Source organism: Somniosus microcephalus, chromosome 8 (assembly GCF_052327205.1).
Source record: "Somniosus microcephalus isolate GS21.2 chromosome 8, FLI_Smic_1.0, whole genome shotgun sequence".
In the NCBI taxonomy this organism is placed as follows: Eukaryota; Metazoa; Chordata; class Chondrichthyes; order Squaliformes; family Somniosidae; genus Somniosus; species Somniosus microcephalus.
Window position 1 is genome coordinate 179928692 of NC_140994.1, and position 22906 is coordinate 179951597.

At 46.9% G+C, this 22906-nt stretch overlaps 1 protein-coding gene across 3 annotated transcripts in view; it reads right to left on the bottom strand.

Annotated features, from left to right (window-relative positions):
* ttc1 (tetratricopeptide repeat domain 1) overlaps window positions 1-22906 on the bottom strand; it is a 91325-nt gene that overhangs the window by 2630 nt on the left and 65789 nt on the right. The window lies entirely within an intron of this gene.

Genomic DNA, 22906 nt, shown 5'->3' on the forward strand with positions numbered 1-22906 from the left:
CACTGAAACCTAGTCGGGTTTCTGACTCTTTGAATTATAGTTCTGACTAGCAAAACCACTAGAAAAGCTGATCACGTTGCATGTCCAAATTTCACTGATACATAATTCTCAGGCTCAAGAGTATTCTACACATGGTACAATAACTAGGAACCACTATTCCTCATTCTACAGTATACCAGTGTTATTACTACCCTCACCTCGACCACTCTGCGCACACAACTATTCTGTACATTTCATTCCAGGGTTATAATTCAGGTTACCTTTTTTTAAGGTAAGAATGGAAGCACTACATGGTATTTGCAGTGTATTGTAGACAGCTCATTTAGTTACAATTGCACCTCTCCCAGCAAAACACCCCTTTAACAAATTGGCATTTGATCATTTGTATACTCAGAGGACTGACAATGGTAGTGTAATTTCTGATCCTCTTTTTTTATATCAGAAAATAGTGGAATGCTGAGGGTGTGCTGTATTATTGGAATTGCATCTTTCACGTTAAACTGAAACCCCATCTGCCTACTCAGGCGAACATGAGATCCCATGACCAGTTTACTCTCTTGTAAATGGCTAATTTCTCTCTCTCGCGTTTAGTCTCAGGCTAACAATAGTGCTTCTACACTTACTGTATACAGGAATGTATAGACCTGTCCTAACACGCACCAAGTCCCGTTCACCCATCACCCCTGTGCTCTCTGACCTATATTGGCCATGTTAAGCAATGCCTCAATTAAAAAATTCTCCTGGTTTTCAAATCCCTCCTTCCTATCTAATCTCCTCCAGCCCCCCGAATTCTGGCCTCTTGAGCATTCCTGATTTTAATCGTTCAACCATTGGTGGCCACGCCTTGAGCTGCTTGGGCCCTAAGCTGTGGAATTCCTCTCCACCTTTCTACCTCTTTCCTCCTTTAAGACGCTCCTTAAAACCTAACTCTTTGACCAAGCTTTTGGTCATCTGCCCTAATTTCTCCTTATGTGGCTTGGTGCCAAATGTTGTTTTATAACATTCCTATGAAGCACCTTGGGATGTTTTACTATGTTAAAGGTGCTATATAAATAAAAGTTGTTGTTGTAAAAGGACACTGCACCCCAGGCTTTTTCCAACTCAAATTTGTTTATATAATCAGCCTGTACTGCCTCCTTGGGCAGTCCACTCCATACATTTACCACCCTCTGTAGTTAAATCTAAACTCATTTTGCCTTACTACTTCTCAGTTTGAGGCTATGTCCCCTTGTTTTAGAATCTATGACTAAGGTTTTTCATGTCTGTACCCTTTAGGATGTAGAATGCTTCATTAAGGTCACCGAGTCGTCTCTTCTCCAGCATAAACATTAGAACCACAGAAGGCGGTCAGTCTGTGCTGACTCTTTGCTAGAGCAATGTAAAACTAATCTCTACCTTGTTCTCCTCTCCCCAAATTGTCCAGCTTCTTCTGCTTCAAGTATTTATTGACTTTTGTTGAAATATGCAATGGTCACTGCCTCAAGCGTTCCCTGTGGCAATGTATTCCATGTTCCTGCAACCCTCTGCAGAAAGAAATGACACCTACCCCTTTCCTGTGTATGCCCAATACGAGACTCCCAAAACAAGCGCTCTACTCGGAGCTGCGATACGGCAAGAGAGCCCCAGCTGGGCAGAGGAAACTCTTCAAGGACACCCTCAAAGCCTCCTTGAAAAAGTGCAACATCCCCAGCGACACCTGGCAATCCCTGGCCCAAGACCACAAAGTGGAGAAGCATCCAGGAAGGGGCCGAACACCTAGTCACTTCGCCGGTAGCAAGCAGCGCACGTGAACTCAAGCACCCCACCCACCATCTGCCCCACCTGTGATAGAGACTCGGTCCCACATCAGACTCATCAGTCACCTGAGAACTCATTTTTAATGTGGAAGCAAGTCATCCTCGGTTCTGAGGGACTGCCTAAGAAGTAGTGACCATTTAAATTTAATCAACCCTCATCACTGACTGGGAAGTAATTATTCCCTATTGAGTCTACCATAAATCATAATTTTAAAAACCTCAAATCTCGTTAGTGATATCTGCTCTAGTGGAAATAGTAACTCAAGTCTTGTAACTGGACGTTTGGTATAGCTTTAGTGTCCTTTCTATACTAGACCACAAAATTACACACCATACTCTAACCATTGGTGAGTAAAAATTAACCATTTTTTAAATTTTTGTATTCCTTGCCCCTTTTCTAAAATGAAAATGTTATTGGTTTTAGCTACCAGCAACTGCACTTTTGGGAAATTATGTATTTGAATCCCTACATGCCTGTTCATTCACAATCTTCAGGTGTCTTTCCATTGAATTCCTTGTTCCAAAACTTAGAACGTTTATCCAAATTAAAGGTATGGGTGGAATTACACGTGTATTCCTAAAATCTTGAGCGAAAATAGAAAGCCGAGTGATCAATGTAACACGAAGAGGTCAGGGATTAAAACAAAATGTTCCGCCTATCTTATACAAAGCCCATATTGACATTTTATCTGGAGGAAGTGAGTGGACGTTAAGAAAAAAGTTGTTCAGAGTGAACAAATGAAGCCAGACAGAGAAGGGTGATGGTAGATGAGGGATGGATGACAGTCCTGGTGAGGAATGGAGGCATAAAAGGGTTGCGGAGGCATAAAAGGGTTGCACATCCATGGTGAAAAGATTGACAATTTAAGGTTCTTCATCCCCTAAGATAGCTGAGAGCATCAGAAGAATCATGGATGTAGGTGGTCTGAAATAATGGGTCTACTGAGACATTCCTGTTTATGTTTGGCAGCAGGTAGAAATAGGCTATGGATGATTAAGAAACAAGGGGAGGGAAGTTTGCCAGAAAACGATGATTGGTGACTGTCAGAAATAATTTTTGGATATTCAGCTGTGGTGTCACAGTCCTGTGGTAGATAGGCAGAGCAGACAGTTGGCATTCTGCCTCAGGCAGGTAGAGTGGTCCTTCTACCTTGTGACAACAGCTCCTTTGTCAACAGATTTGATGACAGGATTGGAGCTGAAACTACAAATTCAGAGACTAGACTGGAGAAACTGATGGCCGATATTGCGGCAGCAGTTCTTGATGAAAAGATCAAGAGGGGTGTCCAGGAGGACGGAGAAGGCAAGAGGTACAAAAAGGGGTCAGTAAATGGGAGGAGTCTTCAGGCCAAGAAGAAAGTACAGAAGTAAAGGTGGTGGAAGAATAGCTCAGCAACATGTCAAGTTTGGAACTCGTTGAGCGGTATATGTAGAGATGTGAAGCAAAGACCCCTGCTCGGGACTGATTGTTCAGGATCAGAAAGGTGAAGGTCAGAAGAGATGGTAACAATCTATAAAACATGCACGCAGATAGGAGTGAGGAGAGATAGGGCCAAAATAAGGGGGAAAAGTAATCGGGGGATTGGCTAGCATCCAAAAATTGTTTCAGCTTGTGGTCTTTGTTACCTTGAAAGAAAAAACAGGATGATGGATGGGTCAAACTTGGCTCAGTGGTAGCACACTCACTTCAGAGTCAAAAGGTTGTGGCTTCAAGTCCCACTCTGTAGATTTGAGCACATAATGTAGGCTACCACTTCAGTGCACTATTGGAGGTGCCATCTTTCAGTTAAACCGAAGTCCCATCTACTCTCTCAGGTGGATGCAAAAGATCCCATGCCACTATTTCTGCCAGTATCCTGGACAACATTTATCCCTACACAAACATCACAAACAGATTACCTGATCATTTATCTCATTGCTATTTATGGGACCTGGCTGAGAGCAAATTGACTTTACGTTTCCTTGCATTACAACAGTGACTACGCTTAAAGTCACTATGAAGCGCTTAGGGGTGTCCTGAGGTTGGGAAAGGTGCTGTATGAATGTAAGCTCTTTCTTCCTAATAGCTTCTTGAACCCATCATTTCATCCACTTCAGTGGCCTTCCCTGGTAACTTATTTCACAGATCTATTATCTCTGGTGTAAAAAAAAGTTCCACTTACTTTCCCTTCTTATTCCTAGTTTCCTACTTTTAGCTTTTGCCATAGCGAATTATTTGCCTGTCAATTCCCTTAATAATCTTAAAATCTTCAAACATCAAAATCTCTTCTAAAGAAAGCAAGCTCAAATTACATAAATTCCCAATATCTCAGAATCATCCAAGTTGCTAGTCTCTCTACCTTCTCAAAAAGCATTACTCCTATATATTATTCATATCATTTGATGTAAAAAGTCTTTGAATGATTTCAAGTAAAATGCCGGTTATATATCTCTTTGGAATTGATTATATATTTTATTGCTCTAAAAGTCCGTATGTACTATTATATTTTCTCTCATATTTGTCGTTGAACTACATTTTACAAGATTACATACCTGACAGATGGTCACACGCATATACAGCTTAGCACATAGTATAACGCTAAACTTGCTAACAATTTCCAGGTTTTGGCACCATGACATTTGGTATCCGGTGTTCCAGCTGCCTCTTAATATAAAGAATGATGAATGTTTGTCCTTAAAAAAGAAAAATGTGTATAGGGTTCTTATTGAAGTGTCTTTACAGTGTCTCATGAATGTCAAAAAAAGTTATTTTTTTCTCATATCTGCTGTCTTTTGGCTGCAGAGCTGTGTCCACTACACAATCCTGACTTTTTGGACAAATGATGAAGCATTTTGTTACACTGCTTACCCGGCCTGGGAACACAACCTCATTCAAAATGGTCCGGGCATGATAATTTGGTGCTGCTCAGGGTGGAATCACTAATTTTGAAATTCTATCAAAGAAATATGCTAAATTAATATTATTTAAATATGGAATGGTGTTTTTATTACTCTGCTAGTACTCTTCATTCTGACGGCAAGTTGGCAGAGAGCAGTCATTGGTTATTCCTGCCCACTTGCCCCCCTCATCCTGTTTCCTAAGCAACATGTGATATAGTGACAAACAAATACAATAGGTTGTCTGTTATTGTTTGTCCAATAAGAGGCTAGATGGAGTGGAGCCAGTTGTTTTTGATATTCCTTTGGATAGTCCAGTATAATTTGTCTTTGTGCTCCCAGTATCTACCATGGACAAATATGTATGTCACTAGCCTTTGGCTTTATCCTGTTGTCATTCCATTTAAAATACAAAAAAAAGTTGATGCATGATCAATGGAGAAAACACTTAATGTCATTTCAATCTTTCACTACTGGATTCTGGTTGGCAATCTGTGTTCACCCATGACCAAAAAAATTCTGTGAAGAATATTCTTCAACACCTTTTGTTAAGTACATATCTTGTGCCAAAATTGGGAGAGCCGCCCAACAGCCTGACATAGTCATACTCACAGAATCATACCTGTCAGCCAATGTCCCAAACTCCTCCATCACCATCCCTGGTTATGTCCTGTCCCATCGGCAGGATAGACCTACCAGGGGTGGCAGCACAGTGGTATACAGTCGGGAAGGAGTGGCCCCGGGAATCCTCAACATTGACTCCGGACCCCATGAAGTCTCATGGCTTCAGGTCAAGCATGGGCAAAGAAACCTCCTGCTGATTACCACCTACCAAGTAGCAAGGGCACAGAATGTACTCTGGGTGGGGGGCTTCAATGTTCATCACCAAGAGTGGCTCGGTAGCACCACTACTGACCGAGTTGGCCGAGTCCTGAAGGACATAACTGCCAGTCTAGGCCTGCGACAGGTGGTGAGAGAACCAACACGAGGGAAAAATCTACTTGACCTTGTCCTCACCAATCTACCTGTTGCAGATGAATCTGTCCATGACAGCATTAGTAGCAGTGACCACTGTACAGTCATTGTGGAGATGAAGTCCCGTCTTCACACTGAGGACACCCTCCATCGTGTTGTGTGGCACTACCACCGTGCTAAATGGGATAGAAACATAGAAGATAGGAGCAGGAGTAGGCCATTCGGCCCTTCTAGCCTGCTCCGCCATTCAATGCGATCATGGCTGATCATCCAAGTTCAGTACCCGGTCCCTGCTTTCTCCCCATACCCCTTGATCCCTTAAGAAATATATCCAACTCCTTCTTGAATATATTTAATGAATTGGCCTCTACTGCCTTCTGTGGTAGAGAATTCCACAGGTTCACCACTCGCTGGGTGAAGAAATTCCTCCTCATTTCTGTCCTAAAAGGCCTACCCCTTATCCTTAGACTGTGACCCCTGGTTCTGGATTCCCCGACCATCAGGAACATCCTCCCTGCATCTAGTCTGTCCAGTCCTGCAGAATTTTATAAGTTTCAATGAGATCCCCTCTCATTCTTCTAAATTCCAGCGAGTACAAGCCCAATTGACCCAATCTCTCTCATATGTCATTCCTGCCATCCCAGGTATCAGCCTGGTGAATCTTCGCTGAACTCCTTCCATGGCAAGAATATCCTTCCTCAGATAAGGCGACCAAAACTGCACACAATACTCAAGGTGTGGTCTCACCGAGGCCCTGTACAACTGCAGCAGGACATCCTTGTTCCTGTACTCGAACCCTCTCGCTATGAAGGCCAACATACCATTTGCCTTCTTAACCGCCTGCTGCACCTGCATGCTTACCTTCAGTGACTGGTGCACAAGGACACCCAGGTCTCGTTGCACTTCCCCTTCTCCCAATCTATTGCCATTCAGATAATAATCTGCCTTCCTGTTTTTGACACCAAAGTGGATAACCTCCCATTTATCCACGTTATATTGCATCTGCCATGCTTCTGCCCAATCACCCAACCTGTCCAAATCATCCTGTAGTTTCTCAGCATCCTCCTCAGCACACACGCCCACCCAGCTTTGTGTCGTCTGCAAATTTGGAGATATTACATCTAGTTCCCTTGTCTAGATCATTAATATATATTGTGAATAGCTGGGGTCCAAGGACCGATCCCTGCGGTACCCCACTAGTCACTGCCTGCCACTCGGAAAAAGACCCGTTTATTCCAACTCTTTGCTTTCTATCTGCCAACCAGTTCTCTATCCAAGTCAATACCTTGCCCCCAATCCCATGTGCCTTAATTTTACACACTAATCTCTTATGTGGGACCTTATCGAAAGCCTTCTGAAAGTCCAAATACACCACATCCACTGGTTCTCCCTTATCTATTTTACTAGTTACATCCTCAAAAAATTCCAGTAGATTAGTCAAGCACGATTTACCTTTTGTAAATCCATGTTGACTTTGTCCAATCCTGTCATTGTTTTTCAAGTGCTCTGCTATTACATCTTTTATAATGGACTCTAGCATTTTCCCCACTACCGATGTCAGGCTTACTGTAATTCCCCGTTTTCTCTCTACCATCTTCTTTGAATAGTGGGGTAACATTAGCTACCCTCCAATCCATGGGTACTGTTCCAGATTCCATCGAATGTTGGAAGATGATCAGCAATGCATCTACTATTTCTAGGGTCACTTCCTTAAGTACCCTAGGATGTAGATTATCAGGCCCTGGGGATTTATTGGCCTTCAATCCCATCAATTTCCTTAACACTATTTCCCTACATATACTGATTTATTTCAGTTCCTCCCTTTCATCAGACCCTATGTTCCCCGACAATTCAGAACAGATCTAGCAGCTGAAAACTGGGCATCCATGAGGCGCTGTGGGCCATCAGCAGCAGAATTGTATTCCACCACAATCTGTAACCTCATGGCCTGGCATATCCCTCACTAACATTACCATCAAGCCAGGGGACCAACCCTGGTTCAATAAGGAGTGTAGAAGAGCATGCCAGGAGCAGCACCAGGCGTACCTAAAAATGAGGTGCCAACCTGGGGAAGCTGCAACACAGGACTACATGCATGCTAAAAAGCAGAAGCAGCATGTTATAGACAGGGTTAAGCGATCCCACAATCAACAGATCAGATCAAAGCTCTGCAGTCCTGCCACATCCAGTCATGAATGGTGGTGGACCATTAAAGAGCTATCGGGAGGAGGACGCTCCATGAATATCCGCATCCTCAATGATGGTGGAGCCCAGCACGCGAGTGCAAAAGACAAGGCTGAAGTATTTGCAACCATCTTCAGCCAGAAGTGCCGAGGGGACGATCCATATCGGCCTCCTCTGGAGGTCCCCACCATCACAGAAGCCAGTCTTCAGCCAATTCAATTTACTCTACGTGATATCAAGAAACAGCTGAGCGCACTGGGTACAGCAAAGGCTATGGGCCCCAACAACATCCCGGCTGTCGTGCTGAAGACTTGTGCTCCAGACCTAGCCACGCCTCTAGCCAAGCTGTTCCAGTACAGCTACAACACTGGCATCAATCCGACATTGTGGAAAATGCCCAGCTATGTCCTGTCAACAAAAAGCATGACAAATCCAATCCGGCCAATTACCGCCCCATCAGTCTACTCTCAATCATCAGCAAAGTGATGGAAGGTGTCGTCGGCAGTGCTATCAAGCGGCACTTACTCACCAATAACCTGCTCACTGATGCCCAGTTTGGGTTCCGCCAGGACCACTCAGCTCCAGACCTCATTACAACCTTGGTCCAAACATGGACAAAGGAGCTGAATTCCAGAGGTGAGGTGAGAGTGACTGCCCTTGACATCAAGGCAGCATTTGATCGAGTGTGGCATCAAGGAGCCCTAGTAAAACTGAAGTCAATGGCAATCGGGGGGGAAAAGTCTCTACTGGCTAGAGTCATACCTAGCACAAAGGAAGATGGGTGTGGTGGTTGGTGGTCAATCATCACAGCCCCAGGACATCGCTGCAGGAGTTCCTCAGGGCAGTGTCCTAGCCCCAACCATCTTCAGCTGCTTCATCAATGACCTTCCCTCAATCATAAGGTCAAACATGGGGATGTTCGCTGATGACTGCACAGTGTTCAGTGCTATTCACAACTCCTCAGATAATGAAGCAGTCCATGCCCGTATGCAACAAGACCTGGATGACGTTCAGGCTTGGGCTGATAAGTGGCAGGTAACATTCGCACCACACAAGTGCCAGGCAATGACTATCTCCAAAAAGCGAGAGTCTAACCACCGCCCCATGACATTCAACGGCATACCATCACCGAATCCCCCACCATCAACATCCTGGGGGTCACCATTGACCAGAAACTTAACTGGACCAGTCACATAAATACTGTGGCAACAAGAGCAGGTCAGAGGCTGGGTATTCTGTGGTGAGTGTCTCACCTCCTGACTCCCCAAAGCCTTTCCACCATCTACAAGGCACAAGTAAGGAGTGTGATGGAATACTCTCCACTTGCCTGGATGAGTGCAGCTCCAACATTCAAGAAGCTCGACACCATCCAGGACAAAGCAGCCCGCTTGTTTGCCACCCCATCCACCACCTTAAACATTCACTCCCTTCACCACCGGCGTACTGTGGCTGCAGTGTGTACCATCTACAAGATGCACTGCAGCAACTCGCTAAGGCTCCTTCGGCAGCACCTCCCAAACCCGCAACCTCTACCACCTAGGACAAGGGCAGCAGGTGCATGGGAACACCACCACCTCCAAGTTCCCCTCCAAGTCACACACCATCCTGACTTGGAAGTATATCGCCAATCCTTCATCGTCGCTGGGTCAAAATCCTGGAACTCCCTCCCTAATAGCATTGTGGAAGTTCCTTCACCACACGGACTGCAGCGGTTCACCACCACCTTCTCAAGGGCAATTAGGGATGGGCAATAAATGCTGGCCAGGCCAGCGACGCCCAGATCTCATGAACTAACAAAAAAAAAAAAAATTGCTTTAAAATAAATTATAGCTGAATGCTGGTTTGGAGTTCAGTTACTAATATCAGTGTACAGGAAATTAAGTGAAGACAGTTAAGTGGAAATTGTGAATACAAGTGCAGGAAATGAACTAGAGAGTGTACATCAAAAGAGTAATGAGGAGACAGAAAAAAGATCCACCAGAAAAAGAAAATGAGATTTTGTACTTAATTTATTGACAACATTCAAGGCATTTCTTTGTATTAAATAACATTAAATAGAGGAACACCATGAACGCCCAACAGCAGGGATCAGAGAAACGAGAGCCAGGAAGTTAAGCTTGTAGTGTAAAGATATTTTAGAAAATAGCGAGCAGAGAAGGATATTGGAAATTTCTTTGAAAAATTATTTTCTTTTTGTAACATGCAGCAAGTGTTGATTGACAAACTGGATGAGGCCTATAAAATGCCTACACAAGCACAGAATGAAGCATCAGCAGAAGGATATGCCAGTCAGAACAGATAATGCATAGACTCTGCCTGGAAATCGAGGTGTACCACAAAAGGTTCCTGGACTGCCTGAAAAGTACAACTGACTCAAGACACAGTCAGACCCCATGGAAAGTCAGAAAGGGGCGCACGTTAAGAACCACTTTCAATGCCCCACAAAGGACAAGTAGTCTACTCTGCAAGCTCACTACAGTATATAGACAGGATCCTCAATATATTCCTTACCCAAACGCCAGGGGTGTAATAAACTTATCTTGCCCCAACCCCACTCCCAAGTGCAATGCCCCCTAGTGCACAACCAAACCAAAAGATCCCAATGTGACAATGCATTCCCGAATGTGTACCAAATTGTACAATGACTTCACAAAATATATATATTCCTTTGAAAATAATTTTTTAAATAAAAAATGGTACAAGGGTCAATGTAATAAAAAGAGAGTGTGCCCACCTGCCTTCTGCATCCTTTGCAGTTCCTCTGCCAGTTATTCTGGTTTCTTGGTTTCTGGCTGTTGTTCCTCTTTTGTGGGAGACCTGCTATGACGGCTTTCTTCTTTAGGTTAGTAGCTTGAGCCAAAGGTAACGCATCTTGCGTTTTAAAAATTACTTGAAAATATCTGCTCATTTAAAAAAAAAGAGTCCAGCAACTTCAAGCCAGTTCTGCTAGTGATATCATCAGTACTTGTTACTTGACTAGAAATAGCAAAAAAAAAAAGTAACCATAGTCCATACAGCTATTAAAGCTAATTATAATTATTTAGAGGAGATTGTAGTACAGTTGGCCAGTCTTTCATTTACTGATGTCAATATTTATCAAGAGGAAGTGGTTCAAATGGGTTACTGAGCACCAACATAAAGGGGTGAATAAAAATCACTGAAGCAACCTATGTTAATGACTAACTCCCTGTAAATTTTCAGATTAATAAAATAAATGTGAAGAACAAGTTCAAAATGTCAATTTTTCAAAATTACTCAGTCTAATGCTTCAGATTCTAATGTATAGAAGTATGTGACTGGTTTTCCTGAAGAACATTAGAAAATATTAGTTCAAAATTCAGGTTATTTTTGGTAAGGAAAACATCGAATATTCTCATTTGAAATGGTCAATGAAGTTTTAACAAAATTTGTTCAGGTAATTTTGCTTAGCTGGATCCCCTTCAATCCTGAGCATATAAAACAGCAAAAGTAAACTTTTTCCAAAGACATTTACAAAATGTGAAATGTTAAATTGATTTCTATGTAGATGCTAATTACTATCTATGTAGAATCATTGAATTTTACAGCAAAGGTGGCCATTCAGCCCACTGACCACGTGCCAGCTCTCAAAGTCATGGACTATTCGTCCCATTCCTCTGCCCCATCATCATATGCTTAGATTTTTCTTTTTCACATACTTATTTACTTACCTTTTAAAAATGATTCTGGATTTTGCTTCTACCACTGTTCCCGGTAGAGCATTCTCTCTTCTGACCGAAAGGGTCCATGAGAAATCACTCTGGAAAACAAGAACCTACTTCCAAGTAGGCTTGAGTACATGGCACAAAACTTCCCCATAATTCAGGTTCAGCTACGATGACCAAAGCCTGCTGATAGTGTTCAATCTAACATATAAAGTATAATCATTAAGCGAAGTACTGGAGAAAACCAGTGGAATCATATTCCTGCCAGGAGTCAATGCCTTCAGGAGAGGCAGGCACTGGATAAAATGTTCCATTCCCCAGCATTGAGATCCCTCTGTTCAGTGGCTACAAAATATTCAAAAAGAAATATTTTTTCTTTGACCAGTCAATCAAATTGTCAAGCCCAAAAGTAGCTGCATACTGTACCTCAAAGTATTAATGTGCAAAGTAGTTGCCCTATTATAATTTAAAACAACTCTGCTAGAATTAATACTAATTTCACCAGGACTTGGTCAGAAGTTAACCAAACTACCTCGACGTACTTCAGACTTCAACATATGATCTGCCAACTGTGTATTTAGTATCGGTATGTGCACTAGCACAATACAAAATTGGTGGAAGACGCATTCAAATGAACATATGAAATTATATGGAGATAGACATGATGGTATTATAGTGGTGAGAATGTTCAACCTTTTTGGACATGTGATGATTCACAGTTAAATTTGAAAACAGGAACAAATTAAAACAAGAGTCAAAGTGGGGTTTGACACAACTTGGAGAGGTTGACGATGAACCTCAAATTTGGGAATAAGAAAATGGATTCTCTCATCAGATGCAGGCTCTGCCTCTATACCTGCTTAAAATCTGTTACATCTCTAACTTTTTCCAGTTCGGACAAAAGGTCGTCGAGCTGAAACGTTAACTCTGTCTGTTTCTCTCACCACAGATGCTGCCTGGCCTGCTGAGTATTTCCAGCATTTTGTGTTTCTTTTTCAGATGCAGGCTGCTCGGCACTGAAGCTTTGAAAGTGAAATTCCAGAACTTACTCCTGTAGTCAGCAGTTAGAAAATTTTACAATATGATGACCTTAGCTGTATACCAAATTGGCTTGAAAGGTGCATTGTACAAAAGCACCGTTTCAGCACAAGTACCTCTCTCTGATCAAATTAATGCAATTTTCAAAACTTCATGTGTGGGTTAGAACAGCTGTGGTGATAAGTAGATCGGCCAAAATTGCAGATAGTTCCCCTCTGTGTCAAGGTCAAGCACACCCACTTCCACCTAGTGTCAACATGAAAGAGTCTCATATTAGGCATGAGTAAAATTTCCTTTGATCTATCCCGCTAATGTTCCTCAGCACTTTAGAAGAGTACATCCCTTCACCACTGTGGATTTTTTTATTTTCCACCCTATCCATCCTTACGAACATATTGAGTTAGACTAGTAAGCTAATGCAAATTTGTACCAAATTAAAAGGGAGTTTTGTGTCATGAGCTTCACCCATTAGTAACTGGGTTGTAACTGAAACTCATCTTGGGTAGGACTCTCAGCCAACAAAGGAAGGATGAGACTTTTACGCAGTCAGTCTGAATACCGAACCTAGGGATGAAAGGACACCGTTGATCCACACTACTGTCTGTTCTCTTCTCTCACTACCCCCCAACCCCCCACCACAAAGCAAGGGACCAATTTATTTTTCCAAATAAATTAGTTTTGTAAAGCCTACTCACTCTTTGGGTGAATATTTGATGAATCTGAATGAAATAAAATGCAAACCTTCTGCCAAGTTATTCCTGTTATTTTTTCCAGCCTCATTTCCACATGAAGGGTGGTTCTCAGAAGTCAAGTGCTTGGGTTCCTTCTCCCCTTTGTTCCTGCTTCTAGAGGTTGTGTCAGACACTTCATTTATAAAATAGCAAAATACTGCGGATGCTGGAAATCTGAAACAACAGCAGAAAACGCTGGAAAAACTCAGCAGGCCAGGCAGCATCCGTGGAGAGAGAAACAGAGTTAATGTTTCAGGTCTAGGACCCTTCATCAGAACTGGAAAAAGCTGGAGATGTAACAGATATTAAGGTGCAGAGACAGGAGGGCATTGAAGGAACATACTGTGCTTTTGAAAGAGGCAGGAAAGATAAAATGTTGCAAATGGGAATGGCAAAATCATACAGCATGAAAAATGGGGGCAGGGGTTATAGTTTGAAATTGTTGAACTCAATGTTGAGGCCAGAAGGCTTTAAAGTGCCTAATCGAAAGATGAGGTGCTGTTCCTCGAGCTTACATTGAGCTACACTGGAACAATGTAATCGGCCAAGGACAGAGAGATCAGAGTGGGAGTGAAGCGGTGAATTAAAGTGATAGGCGATCGGAAGCTCAGGGTCACCCTTACGGACTGAACAGAGGTGTTCCGCAAAGCGGTCGCCCAATCTGCATTTGATCTCCCCAATGTAGAGGAGACCACATCGTGAGCAGCGAATACAGTATACTAAATTGCAAGAAGTACAAGTAAATCGCTGTTTCACCTGGAAGGGGTGTTTGGGGCCCTGGACAGTGGGAAGGGAGGAGGTAAAAGGGCATGTGTTGCATCTCCTGCGCTTGCACAGGAAGGTGCCAGGTGAAGGACTGTTGGGGGTGATTGAGGAGTGGACCAGGGTGTCGCGGAGGGAGCGGTCCCTTCGGAATGTTGAAAGGGGCGGCGAGGGGAAGATGTGTTTGGTGGTGGGATCACATTGGAGGTGGCGGAAATGGCGGAGGATGATCTGTTGAATGTGGAGGCTGGTGGGGTGAAAGGTGAGGACAAGGGGAACCCCATCATGGTTCTGGGAGGGAGAGGAAGGGGTGAGAGCAGAAGTGCGGGACATGGAACAGACACGTAAAGGGCCGTGTCAACCACAGTAGAGGGGAATCCTCGGTTGAGGAAAAAGGAAGACATGTCAGAAGCACTGGTATGGAAGGTGGCATCGTCAGAACAGACGCGGCGGAGATGGAGAAACTGGGAGAATGGAATAGAGTCCTTACATGAAGCGGGGTGGGAGGAAGTGTAGTCCAGGTAGCTATGGGAGTCAGTGGGCTTGTAGTGGACGTTTGTCGAAAGCCGATCGCCAGAAATGGAGACGGAGAAGTCAAGGAAGGGAAGAGAAGAGTCGGAGATGGACCATGTGAAGGTGAGGGAAGGGCGGAAATTGGAAGTAAAGTGAATGAACTTATCAAGTTCAGGGCGAGAGCATCGATGTACCGGAAAAAGAGGTAAGGGAGGGGACCTGAGTAGGATGGGAACAAAGAATGTTCCACATACAGGAAACTTTCTGATATCCGGCACTGACGGGACCGAGCTGGTGCCGTACCATCAAAAGTGCCGGACATACCAGCGTTAATGTTGAAACATACGGAACTGAAAAGCTCCGTGTGAATCAACAAATCCTGTTGCTTAGCAACAGCTTCAAAACAGTCGGCTGCAGCTGCAAGCGTCTCTAGCTGAAGCTGTTGCTATAGCTACAGACCTTGCAGTGCCTGACTGGGAAAAAAAAAAGCAACGAGAACTAAAAAAACTTATAGAAAACGGCTCCTGATTTTTGCCGTTAGATCGAGTATTCCGGACATATAACCTCCGGATAAACCAAAGTTTCCTGTATCCCATGAAAAGGCCCATGCGGGTTCCCATAGCAACACCTTTAATTTGGAGGAAGTGAGTGGAGTCAGTGGAGTTGTTCAATGTGAGAATAAGTTCAGCCAGGCGGAGGAGGGTGGTGGTGGATGGGGACTGGTTGGGCCTCTGTTCAAGGAAGAAGTGGAGTGCCCTCAGGCCGTCCTGGTGGGGGATGGAGGTGTAGAGGGATTGGACGTCCATCGTGAAAAGGAGATGGTTGGGGCCAGGAAACTGGAAACTGTTAAAGTGACGGAGGGCGTCAGAAGAGTCGCGAATGTAGGTGGGAAGAGACTGGACAAGGGGAGAAAAAAAGAGTCGAGATAGGAAGAGATAAGTTCTGTGAGGCTGAAACGATAGGTCTACCAGGGCAGTCCCGTTTGTGGATCTTGGGAAGGAGGTAGAAGCAGGCTGTGCGGGGTTGGGGGACTATGAGGTTGGCGGCCATGGAGGGAAGATCTCCAGAGGAGAGGAGGTCAGTGAGTGTCTTGATGTTTGCTAGTGGGGTCATGGTCCAGGCGGAGGTGTCGGAGAGTTGGCGTTCAGCTTCCGCACGGTAGAGGTCAGTTCGCCAAACAACAACAGCACCACCCTTATCAGCAGGTTTAATAATGTTAGGGTTGGATCGGAGAGAACGGAGTGCTGCAAGTTCATTTATAATATTGATTGACCTGTGGAGTCTAGCTTTTCTTCATGCTTTCTTAAAAAGTTTGGCAAATTTTGTAGTCCACAAAACTGTGGTTCAGTTGCATTCATGCTTTATAAGGTCTCAATTGCTAGGCAAGGTTTTCTGCCCCTAGCAAAGTTTAGCAGCAGGTAAGTGCTTACAACTACCAAAACCATCCTGAATTTTAAACAAACCTAAACAGGTCAAGCTGAAATAATCTCTTATTTATACCTCATATTCTATCATGTAAAATAATCCAAGTTAACTGCTGACATGTGGTGGCATGACTCAAGTTGAAATCAAAGATCATGACAGGAGAAAAAGAACTAAAGTTGTTAGAGTAAACACAAAGTATTATGGATCCAGTCTGAAATATACTGAAGGGACAGATAGCCCCCTGATTTTAGTTACTTTACCTTATACATGGCATATAAACCAATTAAGATTTAAAATTAAAAGGCCTAGAAATTCAGTTGTTAGCGCCAGCCGCTAGCGCCTTAGGAGGAGGAGAAGTGGGGCGCTAAGCGGCTATCGCCCGAGCGCGGCGTGATCTGTGCCTCTCGAACTTTAGTTAAGATTTAGCACCGGCGCAAAACCGCTGCACCCGCTCAGCTGTGCGCGCAGATCCTGACGCCATTTCATGGTGAAACGCCCTTGGTGCGCCCCGAACTGGAAATTCAGTGGCGCCGGCCTAATGTGCGCCTGGTGCCCCTAGCGACTGGTAGAGGGGAACGGTTCCCAGTCGCTGCGGGGCGCAAATTAAAGGGGACTCCTCCTGCAGTATAAATGGCAGCCATTTTGCTCCAATCCTTCTTTGAGAGAGAAGGATATTTGGAGAGAGACAAAGGGAGAGAGCTTTCTGGTTTGACTCAATGCTCGCACAGGTACTTGTGGCTTCAGGCCAGAGCTTTGCACTTGCATTTAACTTTCAGTGCCATAGCCTTGATTCAAAACATATAATGGGAGTTGCAATGGGTGGAAACGTTGGCTTGCTGCATTGCATTCAAAGGGCTCAGAGACGCCGTGAGAGAGTGCCAGTCATGGCCAGACAGAGAAGGGCCAACAGGCGTCGGCACAGGAGGCCTTACCCACCCAGGGTATACCGCCAGCAGTTCTCATATCTGAACATGTCCGAGGAGCAGTGTGTTCAGAGGCTGCGATTCAGAAGGGAGGCGGTCAATGAGATCTGCCACCTTCTTCGCAGAGATCTGCAGCCACAGCTGAGGAGCAGGACGTCTCTGTCGGTGGCAGTGAAGGCAACGGTGGCTCTCAACTTCTATGCCACCGGCTCCTTCCAATCCGCTACTGGGGACATCTCCCAGTTCGCAGTACATTGCTGCATCCACCAGGTCACCAATGCCCTTTTCAGGAGACGTCAGTTCATCTCCTTCCCCATGACCCTGGACAAGCAGCAAGAGCGTGCAATGGGATTTGCAGCATTAGCGGGCTTCCCCATGGTGGAGGGCGCCATTGACTGCACGCATGTGGCTTTGCGGGCACCTCTACAGAATGCCGAGGATTACCGCAACCGGAAGGGCTACCATTCGCTCAACGTGCAGTTGGTGTGTGACCACAGGCAGCTCATACTAGCTGTCAATGCCCGCTTTCCAGGCAGCAGCCACGATGCCTTCATCCTGCGCCAGACATTTTTGAAGCCCAGCCTCACCCACGAGGATGGCTTCTCGGGGACAAAGGCTATCCTTTGTGCACCTGGCTGATGACCCCGCTCCGTGCGCCCAGCACCCCTGCTGAAGAGCGATACAATGACAGCCATCAAGCAACCAGGAACATCATTGAGCACACAATCGGCGTGCTGAAGCAACGGTTCCGCTGTCTGGACCGTTCCGGGGGAGCCCTACAGTACTCGCCGGAGCGAGTCTCCCATTTTGTTGTAGTGTGCTGCATGCTGCACAACCTGGCTATCCGCAGGACTCAGCCACTGCCAGCAGACATTGGAGGACCACCAGAGGAGGAAGAGGAGCAGCACCAGCACGGGAGGGAGCCACAAAGTGCAAGGGCCGTCCGTCGGCGGCTTATTGCAACTCGGTTCTAGGCCCCCTCTCAGGGAATGGCTTGTGCCAATGAAAGAAGATGAATGTAGCCGCTCCACCAGCCCTGAGCCGGTCAAGGCAACAAAAACTTAAAAAAACAAACATGGACAGTGCGATTCCAGAAATTGTTTTACTGTGCAAACTCTGTGCCCTTCCCGCATGACAAACTAATTCAGAGAAACCCTCCCAAAAACAGTCAGAGACATAACTGGCTCTCACAACCTTCAGAAAATGCAACAAGCAGTTAACCCAAAATGACCACGATCCTCAGCCTTTATAAAAAGCAATCACAACAGTCTCGGCCTTCATATATAAAAGAACACAACAGTCTCGGCCTTCATATATAAAAAAAATCATTTGGCCACACCTCCTACTTTTTCCCCTGCGAGGGTGAGCCGTCTCGCTTGCGCGAGTGGCACCTTCCCGCCCTGCAGTTCCTACTCAACGGGGCCCCAGTGGCTGCAGCAAGGCTGGGGGGAAGGCTGCTGAGGGTCAGATGGTGAGACGGCAGGTGTCCTTGGGGGTCGGCCTGGACCAGCTCTGGGCCTGGAGGGGCCGGCTGCTGACTGCTCCAACTCTGCTTGGCCAGCAGCAGTCTGTCCTACGGGTGGTGGCAGCTGCAGTGAAGGAGTGACAGTGTTGGCTGCAGGAAAGCTGCCAACCTGACAGAGCACAGGCACTCCCTGGTCGGCTGAGACATTGGCACTCGCACGGGCCAGCACTGCAGCATGCGCAGCAATCTGCTGAAGCACAGACTGCTGGGCTGCTGCGGCGCGGCGAGTGCCCCGGCGATGCCTGGCCAATCCAGCGAGGGTGGCAGCAGTTAGTGCCCATGTGGCCCTGGTCTGTGTCTGCATGAGACCAGCCAGTGAATGCACGGCACGACTGAGCACTTGGCTGGAAGCCGCCTGTGCTGCCGCGAAGTCCTGAAGACTCCTGGCCTGTACTACCCCGAATTCTTGTACACTCCTTGCCAGTGACTCTATGGAGTCAGGCATCCTTGCCACTGTAGCCATGAGCTCAGTGTGCCTGCGCTCAGCCTGGGCGCCTATTTCCGCAAGGAGCCGCACCTCCTCTGCGCTCACCGTAGCAGGACTGGAGGCCGCACTCACCCTCCGGGGAGAAGGCCGCTGAGCTTCCCCACCCTGCCAGCGTTGCTGCAGCCCGCTGGGCCCCGGAGCTTCACTCTCCTCCGACCCTTCCCCCCTGCTCCCCTCCAGGGAAGACGTGTCCCCATCATGGCCATGGGCTGCCTCGGCTGAGGGTGGCTCTGATGGGCCGGCTTCCTCTTCCTCCTCCTCGCCTTCCGAGTCACTCACAGTGCCAGCTTGAGGTCCCGCCTCCTCACCTGGCAATTCACCATCTGAAAGCAGGGAGGCACAAGAATTGCTTTAGAGTGAGGACAGGGCGGCAGCGAGAGAGGCACGAGTGCTGCTATGCGCTGCATTGGTCCGACAGTGGCAAAGGATGCTGGTGTGAGGCGCAAGTGGAAAGAGAGAGGTCGAAAAGGTGATGACCTTACCATTGGGGCCCACAACAGGGTCGGCATCTTTAGTGGCGACGGGGCCAATCAGCCGGCCTGACATAATGCGCTCCACACGCTGCTCCAGGTCGCTGAGCTGTTTCAGGTCAGGACGGCCTCCCCCGGTCTGTCGCTGCTGCCTTCAGTTGTGCGCCAGCTTGCCCTGCAAGAGAAAGGACGGCCTCTAAGTACAGTGTGAAGCCCTGATCTTGCCTGCACTGCCTCCCATGGTGGAATAGCCCTGACTGCGAAGCCCTCATCTTGCCTGCACTGCCTCCCATGGTGGAATAACCCTGACAGTGTGAAGCCCTCATCTTGCCTGCACTGCCTCCCATGGTGGAATAGCCCTGAGTGTGTAAAGTCCTGAATGTGCAAGTGATTTTCATGACAGTCCCATAGGTGTTGGATTAGGGCTGGGCATTAGGGCTTTCAGGTCCCTTTGCCCATAAAGTGAGGTGCATATGCAGGGATGAGGAGGACACTGGAAAGGGTACTCACCCTGACAACCCGAGCGAGGTCGTTGAACTTTTTTCGGCATTGGACAGGAGTCCTGGCAACCACGCTGTTGGAGGTCACCCTGTTTGACACCTCCCTCCAGGCTTTCCGATAAGTCACTGGGCAGCAGCCTCCTGCCACCTTCAGGGAACAGAACATGGCGCCTGCGCTCCACTGCGCCAACCAGCACCCTCGCTGAAGCGCTGCGCTCTCTCCCTGGCCTTCTCCATTGTCCTGGGCGTTGAGCAGTTCAAGCAGCAGCGGTCAGGCCTTGCTTCAGGGCTGCAGTGTGCAGGGCGTGGCAGCCAAACAAATCCACCCTCCCCCTTTAAGAGCTGACCGGCACCAGAGTGTCTGCCTTCAATCAGCAACTCGCCGCACCTGTGCTGCGCCCGCCCTCGGTGGTAGCGCCCCGGACTGCCAGCTTAGCGCCTAATGATAGTCATGCATCGCCTGCTTTAGCACAGCAGCAACCTCTTGGGGCGATGCAACTGAATATCGGCGAAGGAGGCGCTAAGTTGCGCCGGGCGCAAAATTTAGCGAACGCCTGGCTGTAGCGCCCCAAATGTGGCTATACTGAATTTCTAGGCCAAAATGTTTTCAAAATGGATTTACAGGTAGAATAAAAGTGTTTTATTTTCTGCTGAGGTTCCCCCCCGCCTTTGCCCTGAACTTGGATATTTCTTTAGTTTCTCTCCTATCTCCCACCATGCCTTCTCTGAGCTCATCTTGTGCACGAGACCCACCTCCTGCTCCCTAGACCTTATTCCCACCAAACTACTGAAAACCAATTTTCCCTTTAAGCTGCACGGCCGCGCAGCACTCTGGAGCTCCCGCACAGCTGGCTCACCGGCTTCTAAAAGGGAAAAACCGAGCATGCGCAGAATTTTGAATGGGCCGCGTGGCCCAAAGAGGGGGAACAGTGCTGACAACTCAACTTCCCTTCCTGGCTCCCATGGTCGCTGACATTGTTAACGGTTCGCTCTCCTCAGGTACTGTCCCCCTCCCTGCAAATCTGCCGCAATCTCCCCTCTCCTCAAAAAATCCACCCTTGACCCCTCTGTCTTTGCAAAGTACTGCCCCATCTCCCCCCTCCCTTTCCTCTCCAAATTGCTTGAACATGTTGTCGCCTCCCAAATCCATGCCCATCTTTCCCACAATTCCATGTTCGAATCCTTCCAATCAGGTATCCGCCCCCACCACAGTACTGAAACGGCCTTCATCAAATTCACAAATGACATCCTGTGTCTGTGACCATGGTAACCTATTCCTCTTCATCCTTCTCGACCTGTCTGCAGCCTTAAGACAGTTGACGACACCATCCTCCTCTACCATTATCTATCCAGTCAAAGCCAAAGTATCACCTGCAATGGGTTCTCGTCTCGCTCCCGCAGTTACCTCTGGAGTCCCCGAAGGATCTATCCTCGACCCCCACCTATTTCTCATCTGCATGCTGCCCCTTAGCGATATCATCCGAAAATACGTCAGGTTCCACATGTATGCGGACGACACTCCGCTCTACCTCGGCACACCTCTCCCGACCCCTCCACTCTGATTTGTCAGACTACTTGTCCGACATCCAGTACTGGATGAGCAGAAATTTCCAACTAAATACTGGGAAGACCGAAGCCATTGTCTTTGGTCCCCGCCACAAACTCTGCTCCCTAGCCACTGACTCCATCCCTCTCCCTGACAAAACCAGACCGTTCGCAACCATGGTGTCGTATTGGACACAGTTGAGCTTCTGACCACACAACCACTTCATCACCAAGACTGCCTACTTCCACCTTTGTAACATCACCCGACTCTGTCCCTGCCTCAGCTCATCTGCTGCTAAAACCCTCATTCATGTCTTTGTTACCTCTAGGCTTGACTATTCCAATGCTCTCCTGGCCAGCTTACAATCTTCCACCCTCCATAAACTGGAGCTTATCCAAAACTCTGCTGCCCGTATCCTAACTTGCACCAAGTCCTGTTCATCAGTCGCCCCTGTGCTCACTGACCTACATTGGCTCCTAGTCCGGCAATGTCTCAATTTTAAATTCTCATCCTCGTTTTCAAATCGCTCCATGGCCTCGCCCCTCCCCATCTCTGTAACTTCCACCAAGCCTTCAAGATTTCTGTGCTCCTCCAATTCTGGTCTCTTGCGTATTCCCGGTTTTAAAATCGCTCCACCATTGGCAGCTGTGCCTTCAGCTGTCTAGGCCCAAAGTTATGGAAATCCATCCCTAACCCTCTCCGCCTTTAAGACGCTCCTTAAAACCTACCTCTTTGACCAAGATTTTGGTCATCTGTCTTGATATATCGTGGCTTGGTGTCAAATTTTGTTCAATAACGCTCGTGAAGCGCAATGGGATGTTTTACTACATTAAAGGCGTTCTATAAATGTAAGTTGTTTTTGTTGTTTAAAGATGTTGGGGGAGAAATTGGGTATAGCCCCGCTTGGGGCGCTACAATTGGCGGAGCGTAAATTGTATCGCCAGGCGCAACTTATCGCCACCTTCAGCGATATTGGGTTTCATCGCCCCTGAAGGAGATTGCGGCGTAAAATCAGGCGCTGCACGGGATTCCTAAGGCGCTAACCTGGCGGCGCTACTCAATATCTGGGCGGACGGGTGCAGCGCAGGTGCTGTCAATAATCGATGACCATGAGACATGCTGGCGCCGGCCAGCTCTTAAAGGGGCGGGTCATTTAGGTTCAGCAGCCACACTCATCGCCCTGTAGGCCTCAAAATCGGCGCTGTGCAATTGAGGCGTTACAAACTTTGACCAGATGGAGAGGGTGAGGCAGAGAGCGAAGCGCTTTACCGAAAAGGGCATTGGATGCTTTGGTTGGCGCAGTGGAGCGACGGCGAGCAGTGCTGTACTCTGACAATGGCAGGAGGCCTCAGCAGAACGAGTACTGCAGAGCTTGGAGGGAAGTTTGTCAAAGAGTCAACTCCAGCAGCGTGGCGCCCAGGACTCCTGTGCAATGCAGGAAGAAGTTCAACAATCTCACTCGGGTCGTTAG